The sequence below is a fragment of the Symsagittifera roscoffensis genome, chromosome 5, assembly GCF_963678635.1.
Source record: "Symsagittifera roscoffensis chromosome 5, txSymRosc1.1, whole genome shotgun sequence".
Lineage (NCBI taxonomy): Eukaryota > Metazoa > Xenacoelomorpha > Acoela > Convolutidae > Symsagittifera > Symsagittifera roscoffensis.
In genome coordinates, this window is record NC_087066.1 from 33,032,003 (window position 1) to 33,045,272 (window position 13,270).

Consider the following 13,270-nt stretch of genomic DNA (forward strand, 5'->3'; position numbering starts at 1 on the left):
TGTATACATCATTTTATTGATCAGAAGTCTTGACACAATCACACAAGACTACCACGATCAACGAGACCCATCTAGAAGATACGAACATAACCATCTTCCTCCGTCAAACTAGAACAGTCACACTTCTCTTTTCTCCAAGAAGTCAATGCTGGCAACTTCAATAACAAACTACATCACCCGTCCTTCACTACATTAATAATTTAGAAACTAAAAACTCTCTAAGCCCCGGATGGGTGGAACCAGTTCTAAACTAGAATTTATAGTTGGTTATAAACATAAGTTTCTAATTCTACAAAATATTCTTAACTAACCAATCATTTTTGATAACTAACCGTTACACTTATTTGTAAGTGCTGAAACTACTTGTAGTTTCAGCACCAGAGCAATTTGAATAAAACTTAGAATACAGTTGTTCTCCTTATGGAAACTAACTCGCATAAACCAGTATATACTAGATCTATTGAAACTAGGAGATAAAAGAGTAAAATTAAGATCGGTATTAGACTATGTAGTTGCACGAATCTATCCGGCCGGAAAAAAATAGTATGAGTACAGTCATCAGCACATAACTCAATTAACTTCAACTCAAAAACTTGCCGTAAAAAAACTACTCATAAATTACTCTGGCTCTCTGTAGTTTTGATGGAGGTGTTTCGTGAGTACTAAATTTTGCTCGAACTTCCAAAAACAACAATTAATGAATCAAATCCGTTGAGATTTTTATGGGTTTTAGTAGATTTCAATCATTTTTTTTCAACAATTATCAATGAGTTGTTTTCTACTGTAAAAGTCCCATTGTATATATTCTAATTCAATTTTCTTATTTTTTTGTAGACTGTATTTCATCTTCAAAAAATTGATCTGAATCAAATTCAATGTCAAATTTGTCAAATCTATGAACCAAAAACTTTGACACAAAATAAAGTATTAAAAGAAAAATTGAAAACTACCAAATCGAAGTGGTAAATTAGCAACCATTGTAGAATTTTTTTTCAATAGAAGGGCAATCAAAGTGCAGGCATTCTGTTGGCGAGGTTGATATGTAAGTACTGGACCTGAAAAAGCCACTGTTATGAATATTAACGCTTGCTAATTGTAAGAATAAAGAAACTACGAGACAATGAATTTTTTCTTGTCTGTACTTTGATTTTGAATGCCCGCACCGAGCGCGCATGGATCATAATCGGTTATATTGTCATAATATGGTCAGCATCTGTTATTTACAAAATAATCGAATATAATCCATTAAAAATGGATTATAATCGTATTATTTCTAATGTCAATATAATCCGTTACATTCAATTATAATTCATTAAAAAAACTGATTATGATCCTTATATTTTTTATGCCAATGTAATCCATTATAATCATTTATATGTTTATAATCGATTATAATGATTTTTTTGAGATGTTATTTTTGAAACCTACAACTTTTTTCCAATTATCTCATTTCCTGTTTAGTGTTGCTATGTACGTTTCATAAAATGTTACATTTCACATTATAATTTTTTTCCTGAATATTCTGACTGAATTTTACATCTCTAAAGGATTATAAATCGTCTCGAGAATCCATTTTATTCAATTAGATTCCATGGGCGCTCGGTGCGGATAAATTTACTCAGTAGCGCAATTATGGGGGGGGGGGGGGGGGGGTGGGGGCGGTTCGGAGAGCGGGCGCTTTCTTTTTTTCAGGGATTCGACCCCCTGCCGACCCAAAGTGTCCCCCTTGTACTAAAATGGACTCTTTGACGCCAATATATGCTAATTTTAAGGGGGGAGCGCGCGCCAAATTTCGCTATTTTTTAATCAAAATTTTCCAAAAAGTGCCTCAATGCGCCTTTTTTTTTGGTCAAAACAATTTGATATGCACATCAAAACTGTTGAAAAAACGGTACCTAATTTTAACACATGGGCATGGCGCCTGCCAGCAACGCGTATTTTTACGACGACTTTTTGCCACTTCAGTCCTTCTATTTATTTTCGGACAACGTCGGCAGGTTTACTGAAATCTAAGGCACAAAAAGTGAACTCGTACAGCAAGTTTTGTAGAGTATCATAGTTTTCAGTTCCTCACTTGACTGCAACGTCAGGACAACAGAAGAAGACTCTTTTTACAATGTTGCACGAAGTCTTTTGAAAACCTCTTTACAGTGACGTACGCAGAAATTTTTTGTAAGGGAGGGAAGGGGACTTTTTTCGGGTCAACTAATTTGATTTTCAGAGCTGCCCGAAAATACTCAAAGGATCCTATTTTGTCAAAAAAATTTCTGCGCCTTAGGCAAAGTTTTTACAAAACAGACCAAAAACGGCGTTTCTGGGCATTTTTTGGAAAGTTTTGAAAAAAGTGCGTTTGAAGACACGTGCCCCGGCTTTTTTCAACCTACAGGCCAATTAAATGTAACTAAAATAAACGCACCGTTTTGAAATGTTGCTCGATATTTGCCCACATGTCTCATAAATTTACTCAAATTAAGTGCGTTTACGTCGATGAAAACAAAAAGTCGTCGCAGTCTCATAAACAAGAATTGGGGAACGGGGGCGATATATGATTACAAAGCTTCTCCCGTTGGCTGAATATTTCTTTCAACAGCCACAAACTGTTTGCATGGGACAGGAAACGAAGATAAAAATAATGGAAAAATGCCTGAAACCATCTCTTGTTAGCAAGCATGCTGCATCAGAGGAAACCGAGATAAAACATTAGAAATAAGCAAAAAGCTGCTCTGTTGACAAATTACAACAAAAACTGAAGATAAAAAGGAAAATTATAAACGCCTTAGGCACTATTTTTAAGGCTTGATTCATCGAGCAAAATACTTCAGGAAAAAAAATAGTAAGTTTTCTTGTTTTATGCTAGTGCCATGTTATTATCATTTTTATCAATAACCGAGAAGGTTTGTTAAACAGATGCAAGTTTTTTTCTTCATTATTTTCATACTGACAAAAACAGGTACGACTTTCAGTTTCATCCTAGAAAAACCCTTATAACGTAAGCAAAAAAAACAGAGCGTCACGTCGTTTAGGGTAGACATTTAGCTTTTTCTCGGTTAGTTTTCCTACGGTTATTTTTTGGGTCGCGCCGGTCGCGAATAATTTTACTTCAGTCGCGATTATTTTTTTCTTCGATCGCGCTGGTCGGGATTAACTTTACTTCGGTTGCGGTTAGCGTTCCTTCGTTATCACTGGTTGCAGTTAACTCTCCTTCGATCGCTGCAGTCGCGACTAACTTGCCTTGGTTCGCCCCAGTCGCTATTAACTTTCCTTCGCCCACGCCGGTCGCAATTAACTTTCCAGGTTGACAAAAACTGCTAATCATACAATTTTCAATAAGACTTTTCATGCAATTCAATAAGTACAAAAATTGCATAAAAGGATTATGAGTAGTCTTTTTTCGTATATGGAAATCCTATGACTAGCATTTTTCTATCAACCAAAAGTTTTTCTAGTTAGATTTTTTCTTTTAGTTTTTAGTTGTGATAGTAACAAGTGAAAAAGACACTGGTGACTCCAAGCTAGAGTCACCAAAATTTTTCACGGTCTTGCATGTGAAGTCCATTGGAAACATCCTGAGCAAACTTCAAATATTTGATTCAATTTTTCCAAGAAGCTTAATTCTAAAATCAAATTTTAATGTATCATGCATTGCCAAAGACACAAACATATGCAATACAAACAGAAAAATTTGTTAAACGTTTTCAAAAAAATTGCCCAATGAAACAAAAAAATAACCTGTTTTGGTGTACCCAGAACCACGTTATGCCCACAAAAAACTCCTCGAACAAGTTTTTGTGTACAAAATTCGTTTCGCGTTTGAAATAAAATGGGTGCAATTTTAAATTTCTTTAATAAAAATGTCGAATTCGCCATCAAAAAAAACTAGTCACACAATTTACATCTATGTTTTTATGAATAAACAATTTTTTGCCTTAACAAGAAAACAATTCTTTCCTAATTCGATTGCGCCATTTCAGCAAAACGTGTGAATTTTTTTGATTAGCTTTTTTTCATATACTTTGTTTATAGAATTGTAGTATTTTCTGACTGTGAAAGTGAACCCGGGTTGACTTCAATCGCTCCGATCGTGGTTAACATTCCTTTGGCCGCGCCGGTTGCGGTAAATTTTCCCGCTGATGCTGATAAACTTCGGTGCTGATAAACTTTACTTAGGTCACGATTAAATTTACTTTGGTCGAGAACATTTTTACTCCGGTCGTGACCCGCAATGAGTGCCCATGGATTCTAATCGATTATAACGGATTCCCAAGACAAAAATAATCCATTATAAATCATTCCAGATATAAAATTCAGACCACGAAATCGATTATATTGCCATTATAATCGATTATTTTGAAAAAAAAAAATCCATTATAATCCATTATAATCGATTATAATCCATTATTTTTGTCACTGAAATCGATAATTTTGCCAAGATAATCCATTATAAGTGATTATTTTTGAAATAAAAATCCATTATAATCCATTATAATTGATTATCATCCATTTCATTTTTGGATTTTATTTCGATTATTTTTGCAAAATTTTGTAAATTTTGTGAGAAGTTTGCAAAATAATGTATGCTATGTCTTTTTCTAAATGCCATTTCTCAACGTCATCCCCTCAGCCCCTCAAGCATTTTCAAGTCCCCCAACTAAAAGGATGGGGTAAATGGGGGAGGGGGGAGTAACCTGGAGAGGGGTGTAGTTTGGTGAGGGTGTAGGGGGGGGGGGGCGTTGTAAACGGAGGGGGGGAGGGGGTAAACTGGGGAGGGTAAACTGATGGGGGGGGGGTTTGGATGGGTGGTAAACCTGGGAGGGGTAAAACTGGGGGGAGGGGGGAAACTGGGAGGGAAACGAGGGGGGGGGGGGGTGGGGTAAACCGTACGTGTATTCAAACCGCGGCAAACGGTACCCGAGTCAAGATTTTTCAACTAATTTGAAACAAGATTTGAGCGGTTTGAGCGGTTTTTTTTAGTCAATTACGCTCAAAATTTTGCTTCAAAATGAGCGGTTTAAGCGGTTTTTGAACGGTTTGTCTAAAAGAACCGCTCAAAAACCGCGCAAGATTTGAACGGTTTTGAGCGGTTTATTTTAAAAAACCGCTCAAAAACCGTACAAATCTTGCGCGGTTTTTGAGCGTTTTTTTTTTAGATAAACCGCTCAAAACCGTTCAACTCTTGCGCGGTTTTTGAAAGTTTTTTTTTTAGATAAACCGGTCGAAAACCGCTCAAACCGCCCAATTAGAAGCAAGATTTTGAGCGTAATTGTCTAAAATAACCGCTCAAACTGCTCAAATCTTGAGCGGTTTTTTGAGCGTTTTTTTATAAATCGCTCAAACACCGCTCAAACCGCTCATTTTGAAGCAAGATTTTTTGCGCAATCGTCTAAAAAAACAGCTCAAACCGCTCAAATCTTGCTTCAAAAGAGGCGAACAACCTCAAATTGGGATCCTCAAAATTAGGAACTCAAATTGGGACACATACATACATACACTTACTTACATATTCTCCATTGGTTATTTTGCTCGAGCATTTGAAAAAAGTCGCTAACAGTGTTTTTGGTCAAGACATCGAAAAAAAATCTTGCTTGAGTTGAGAACGGTTAAGCACTTTTTTAAATTGTAGATACTATTTCCACTGCATCTTAGTGTCACATTACCTTTCCAGGCATTTTTGTTGGTTTTATTCGGTTCTCTTTATAAGACCGCTCAAAAACCTCTTAAAAACCGCTCAAATCTTGCTTGAAAAACCGTTCAAAAATCACTGCAAAAAATGAGCGGTTTTTTAGGCAAGATTTGAGCGGTTTGAGCGGTTTTTGCCAAAAAACCGCCCAATTCGCCCAAAACAGCTCAAATCTTGCTATAAAACCGCTCAAACCGCTCATATCTTGAGCGGTTTTTGAGCGGGATCTCGACCCGGGTAACATCATCACGACACCTAAACAGCCAAATACTGAGGTGTCTCCCTTGGACAATTAAAATCGAAACTTAACTTTTTACCCTATTTGCAGCTGATACCTGTAGCGATATCACTTAAAACCCAATGTAGTATAAAAGCATCCACGAGCAAGACTCACATCGAAATATTGCTCCGATGTTTGAAAAAAGTACGGTATTATCAAGCTTGGGTGGCTTTTTTGTTCAATCGATTTTTGTTCAAAGAAAAAATAGAGCGAAATGTTATTGGAGACAGATTTTTTTGTGTTACGCGCTGTTCTTGCTGTGTTTATGGTTCTTTTTTGAGTCGCGCCGTTTGAGGATAACTTCCCGTATCCAAGTTAGGCGTAAGTAATCGATTATAACGTATTGTTATGATGATTCTTTGACAATTATAATTGATTATATTTACCAAAATCAGGTGCTTAAAGGATTTATAATTGATTATAATCGTGATATTTTCCAAGAGATTATAATTTCTTATAATCGATTATAATTGATCATAATATTTTATTTTGAATTATATCTTATGGGTTAATGATTTTGTGTCAATAAGAAAATCTCTAAAAGAGAGATCTCTTGAACAGTTTGGTTCATTTGAATTATATGTTATGGGTTATTGATTTTGAGCGATAAGGAAATCTCTAAAGGAGAAATCTCTTGAACATTTTGATTTATCTGAACACAAAGTTTCACTACGAAACAAAAGTTCATAGATATCCTTTCATATTAGCTGAAAAGTTCCCGCGGTAGACGAAAACTAAATTTTCCACATCAATCATGAAGCTGAACCAATTTGCTGATGTTTTGGTGGTTGAAAAAGCTTAAAATATGCATCACAAAACAAATATAATAGGGAAAAAATGAAAAAAAAAAAACGTTATAATTTTGAAGTGATTGGAAAATTTCAAAAACATTTTTCTCAAGCTCAAAAGTTTAGCACTTTAGATACAACTTCGAAGACAAAAAGGACAAACGAAAGGGATTATAATCAATTGTAATCGAATATAAAGGATTTTTGTCCAAAACTAATGAATTAGAAATTTGAATAAAAACAAAGAATTTTAATCAATTATAATTGATTTTAAGTGTATCGAAAATTAGACAAAAAATAATCGATTATAGTCGATTACAATCGATCATAATCAATTATGATGGATTCTAATGGACTATTATTATTTATGATCTGATTTTAAAAAGAGAGATTGTAAGCGATTATAATTTGATTAAAATCGATTGTCATTAGGAGGCCAAACTGTGCATAATCTGCATTGTAAGCGGAATCCGCAACAGGCCGAGAGCAGATTTGTTGCAGAATCTGCAACATTGCTACGTTTTTTAATCTTCTATGCTGCTTTGGAATCCACAAACAAATACCTAAAACCTTGTACCGCTCAAAATTGCTCCAATTTAAGGCAAACTTTCGGAATCCGAAACTGTTTTTGCGGAATCCAGAACAGTATGTGGAATCAACAAACAAATGATAAGACGCTTATATCGTTAAATTGAGCTGTTGCGGTATCGACAACTGCAATTGGAATCCGCAAATTGTGAGTGGAATCCGCATTTTGTTTGCGGTTTCCTTTCACTTATATGTTTATATGTGATAACGTTATATTTTATGTCTTTTATTTACTAGGTGGTCACCAGCAAGTTCAATATCAGCTACATTGATCAGCTACCAGTTGAAATTACTGTCAGACTCAATTCCTGCCTTAACTTCGATCTCAATCTCTGTCACTAAGTTCGATCTCAATTCCTGTAGCCCAACTTCGATCTCAATTCCTTTAACCCAACTTCGATCGCAATTCCTGTAACCCAACTTCAGTCCCAATTCATGTCAACCCAAATTTGATCTCAACTCCTGACATCAATCTCAATTCCCGCAAAAGTGAACAAATTGAACAAACTTATGAAGTAAGCTCGCATATAAATTCATCAGTTCTTTTCAATCAATTAATTCAATTAAAATAAAACTAATTTAGAGTTGTCTTTTTCGAGAACTTTCAAATTGCGAACATACAGTTTGATAAAACAAAATTTTCAAGAAACATCTTTCTGTTTTCGAAATTAACATTTATTTCAGCTGTAGTTTATCAAGTTTTTTGTTAATTTTTATATAAAACAGAGTTACTCAAATTAGTTTCATTCAAAAGATAATTTACTCTTTATGAGAAAATTACACACACACATTGATAGTGAGCAACTTTGACGGGCCGGCATAAATTTCAGAACGTAACACATACTGCGAACAGTCAAAACAATACGGCAAATTACGATCAATTTAAAGAGCTCAAATAATAACAAACAATCCATAACAACAAACAGTCATAACAAACAGTCATAGCAACAAACAGTATAAACAGTTCTTTTTTTTCATTTCAAGTCATAAAAAATCCTGGGTGGACTCGGCCATATTATGTCTAAATACTTCTTGGTAGTTATCCTCGACGGCATTACTACCACGGCAAGCATTTATATGGCATTGGATTGTGCTTATGAGGAAATCTCTGTGTTCGTTGAACTTTAGAGATTTGATCAGAGCATCCAGCTGACGTTGGATTTTTGCTGGCAACAAATCCCTTTTTCCCCAAGCACAGAATCCTTGATTGATGGCATCCAAAACGACCTGAGTTTATATAGCCCAAAAATTTAGCAGCACACTGTGTGGATGATAAACTAATGGCCTTTCTGGTTACTGGTGTAGGTGGAACCAAAATGAAAGTTTGCCCTGTTTTTTTTTCGTCATCAATCCAACGCATTTTTTTTGTTGCCGAAAACGTTGCAGAAACTTGGCTAATTGGGTGAGTGATATCACTCAGATGGCAGCTAAAATACAAAAGAATGAATCATATTTGTTTTTGAGAAAACAACGAAATTGAAACAAACGGCTACATACCAAACACTCTTCCTCAGCCAGCTCCACCATAACAAAAGGCATTCTCAGGTTGACATCCGCATTATCGATGGAATTTATTCCAGCAAATGCTCGTTACTTCGAGCAATCGAATTTCAAATAATCAACACGAATTTTTTCTCAGGCGCGCAAAATAGTCGATCCTAGCTAGAATCACAAATTAGAATACGGCGTATTATTAGAATACAGTAAATTATAAAAGCGATAATAATAAGAAATAGTTGCATCCGGAAATTCATTATAAATTTTCAGGATATCAGATGAAATTGATGATCACATAGTTTATCAGGATAGTTGCATGTAATTAATTAGTAAATTAGTTACACATTTGATTAGTCACAAGATAGTTTTACCTGTATTATACCGTTGATGCATGGAGCAAACTTCAAGGGAATGTCATTTTCTGGCGACTCAAAATAGTCAAGGTGATACAAAATATCTTCATAGGGTTTTTCCACCTTGTTTTTTTTTGCCTTGGGCTCTGAGGGTTTTGTTCGGGTCTAGGTTCCTCAATTCGGGTCTATCTTTAATGAGGATTTTTTAAAAACTATCTGGCAAAGATTCTCCTACTCTTTTCCTTCGCCTTGTGACTGTTTCTCAAATCAGGCTACTTAACATATGAGCTGCCACTGTAAGATGGTCTATTCCCCCCAGTATCTTGAGGTTTGTCTACCAAACGAAATGTGCACTGGGTTACAAAAGGAACTTTGATGATGACAATCCTTTTCTAAACGTTCCCAGCATGTTTGAAAAAGACCATCGAGTCCCTCTGCAGCCGTCTGGAGTTGAACGATAGCTTCTTCTTTCTCGAATTCCCCCTTCTGCTGATGACAAAAGTATCATTGTCTTCGTGAAATTTTCCTATTGTCCATGCTCCTGCGTTTCCTTGTCTGTCTTCTGGAACGCTAAAAATGGCACTTCCCGGCCAATCTAACCATTTAATCTTTACGCACCAATCACTGATTAGTGATAAAGTTACAGCACTTTCCCAGATGGAAGCGACGACATCGAGGACTTGTACTTTTTCATTCACCAGAAGGGTTCTACCTAGCATGATGATATGGATGAAAGACTCTAATATGAATTCAGGAGCGGTTGAATGGTTGAAATGAAGTAAGTCTTGCTTCAAGAATAGACTACTGACGTCTTCCCTGATGCTGCATGACTAATGCGTTACTGATAATGATGGCTTCACTGATAAAAACTGTACTGTCTAATTCCGCTAATCAGTAAAGCCGTCATTATCAGTTAGCCGTCTTATCTTTATGCAGTCATCATGGCATAGCAGGCATAACAGTCATTAGCAGTCATTATGGTATAGATACTACAATCGCCTGGTGTGCTAATAAGAGTGGAAAGTGTCGAAGCTATTCCTTGGTGGTCTTTAATCTCGAACTTGGTGTTTCGATTAAATTGGCGCTGATTGATAAGTAATGGGAGCTTTGCCGCTAAATTGGACTCAGTTCATTCTCATTCTGTGATCATTATTACTTGCATCTCTCATTTTTCAACCGAATCTTGTAAAAACTTACGGAATCAAGTAAAATGTCGAACGCCGAAAGCTCATGTTCAGTACCTTCCAGTTCTCCATCACCATGTGCAGTGCCTTCTAACATCCCTGTGCCATACTTCGCAACAACAGAGACGACATCATTTGCTCCTCCGACACCGGTAACCCCTTTGCGAGCACCCCGCGACCTTTCGCCTCGCCAATTCCGCCGTCATATGTCAACCACTTACCCCACTGCGAAGTCTTTTCAGACTCCTCGATGGTACATCAGTGCCAGCGTCAGCAGTATCAGCCATATCCAGCGTACCTGGATTCCTACATGTCGGCAACACCGTATCCGAATTCTTCATGGCCATCGGCTTTTCCCCACTATCGAGAAAACGAAAGACAACCCTATGACCATGAGAGGCGAATCTACACTCTCAAGGATATTCGGGCCGATGATCCCACGGCACCACAAGACCACAAGAACGACAAGCCCACAGAAAAACGCAAAAGAGATCATGCAGAGCCAGAGAATGTACGTTGAATGTAAGTTGAAGAAATAATTTTAAAAGCAAACACATTATGTGTTAAACTAAATATCAAAACAATCATAATAATTGCTGCAACCTGGAAAAACCTCCCGAGCCGAAAACCTGACAATAAATGAGGCTCTCAATGAAATCATTTTACAGACTGTCGAGAAGTCGAATGACTGCGCCGTTGAAAGAAACGGAACCTTGACACCCACAAAGAACTATTGACCTGGTTCAGGGCCGTTGTCACGTTTCTGTTCACGAGCACAAGGACGCTCGAGAAAACGATCACCATCACTACGTTACAGGCTGTCGTCCAGGCGTTTGTCAACATAGAGGAAAAAAACGAAGACAATACCGGGGAGCTGAGCATAGAACCAGCAGTCTGTAAGTATCTTTTTAATTCTAAAATACTGATTTGATGAAGAAACATAGCTGACTTTAATTTTTTAGTGTCAACTTCTCGCGTCTTCCACAGAGTTTCAGTCTGGCTAGTACAGGTTATGAAATTGTACTATGCGGAGGCCAAAGTCCATTTAAAGAGGAGCAATTTGAACTATGTTGTTCAGCGGGCTTTTCAGGACACCAAAAACCTGGTGACGACTCAACTGAGTTTCGTCAATTTGTTTGGGAACGTGATGCCCTGGTTGCTCCACTAATTGATCAGCAGTTGAAACGCCAGGTAGAACAATACAATGTTTTTATTTTTTCCAATGGGATTTATTTATCAAAATGGAAACCGACTTGGAATCACATGTAATCTTTTCTTTTTTTAAAGATTAGCATCATAAATCTGGAACAGCCGAAACGCTCTCTACGTAAGTTGCGACGCTTATGCCTTTGTCTACTAACCCTACCTTCAAGTCGGAGAAGCTGAAGAAGCAAGCTTCAGAACTCACCAGAAGTTCGACGGATACACCTACGAAGAGGTTATATTGGCAGTGAGATCCCACCAAGATTCTCAAAATTACGTTCGCCAGGTGCAGCACGCAAAGATCTTCTCTCAACAGACGACCACTTCCCATGAGCTGTCAACTAAGATTACAAACTTTTACTCAAAGCTGAAGTGGGTAACCCATGACTTGAAGAAGGTGGTTGACCATGTGGCGAAGCTGCTCAAGGATGGATCAAAGAGAAAGTTTCAGCCGTTTGAGAAAACCACAAGCCTGAAACATACAGCCAACGACCTTGAAAGTTTTCCATATGAGGTTAAGGACGAGATGCATATTCTTGTATTGACTCAGAGCTGGGTCACCGTATGTGATGTGGAATTTCTCGTCATGGGAAGAGCTACTTTATAATTTTAATGACTCGATAAATATATCTTAATCAAAACTTTGAATCAATAAACTGAATTTTTTTTCTAGTTTTGATTGTTTTGCAATCATTCGAGAAAAATTACGTGTTGGCGGATTACCACGGCAAAGTAGTCACCAACATCAATACCGACTAGTATTGCCTCCAACCAGGAGTTCTAAGTGTATACGTATCGCAAATTGCGGGTCCTCCTAGGCGATTGATCGACGCTTCAACTCAGGACTGCCAGTTACATAAATAGAACGTCTGGCTGGGTGTTTTAGCGAAACACGCCACCCAGAAGAAAAACGAGGCTAATAAAAAGATGGTAGAAGTTTCCAGCATAGGTGAAAGAATAGTCACCTTAAAAACCAGGAGAGAAATTGTACCTTTCGAGCAACTGCCCTTTGACCATAGACAAAAAGTTGCTCAAGCGTTGTTTGACGACTGCAGTTAAATGGATTTTGGGTTTTCTCGAAAACTTTAATTTCGTTTCGGGAAAGTTTTATCAGTTTTCGTATCAACTTAAAATATATAACAGTTTGCATTTGTGTTCCTGAGTTTATATTTTAAACCTGTTCTATATTATGTTCGGATTAAATTGCAGCTCATTCATTAAAAGGGTTTGGATACAATTACCCTAAATGGATTAAGCTTCAAGTTTTAATAGCTTCAAACTTGAATCTATGGCTGCTACGGATCACTTCGCATTTACATTCTAGGGCGCTCACGATTTAATTTGGAGCATGCCATAGTTTTCAATTTAAGACTACGATTAGTTATCACTGTTACTATCCTTATGAAAGTTGAATCATTTCTTACAAAAACATCTTAATACACCATTGTTAGTTATTATTAAACATCTTTTGGAATTTTATTCATTAATTGAGCAGTTTGAACTAATCGAACTAAAATTGACAGTTTGAATTGATTGCCTTAAACCGCGGTTGTGACAGTTTTTGGCACGAATACGAAGATTTGCTGGGACATGCAAAAAACTATATATGATTAGAAAAACTAAATTCAAAACTCAAAACGACCGTTTTTAATCAAATGTTAAGTTTCTAAAAGGATATATCCACGAATTTAGTTAAATAA

At 36.8% G+C, this 13,270-nt stretch overlaps 1 protein-coding gene across 3 annotated transcripts in view; it reads left to right on the plus strand.

Annotated features, from left to right (window-relative positions):
• The first annotated feature begins 2,657 nt into the window (after window positions 1–2,657).
• The window catches only part of LOC134846252 (latent-transforming growth factor beta-binding protein 1-like), a 212,387-nt gene continuing 201,774 nt past the window's right edge, over window positions 2,658–13,270 (plus strand). For 2 of the 3 annotated variants that reach the window (XM_063863526.1, XM_063863528.1), the window contains exon 1: window positions 2,658–2,833. The gene's annotated coding sequence lies outside the window, so the exon portion shown is untranslated. Of the gene's footprint in view, window positions 2,951–13,270 lie in introns of all 3 variants that reach the window. The other variant, XM_063863527.1, reaches the window with a different exon arrangement.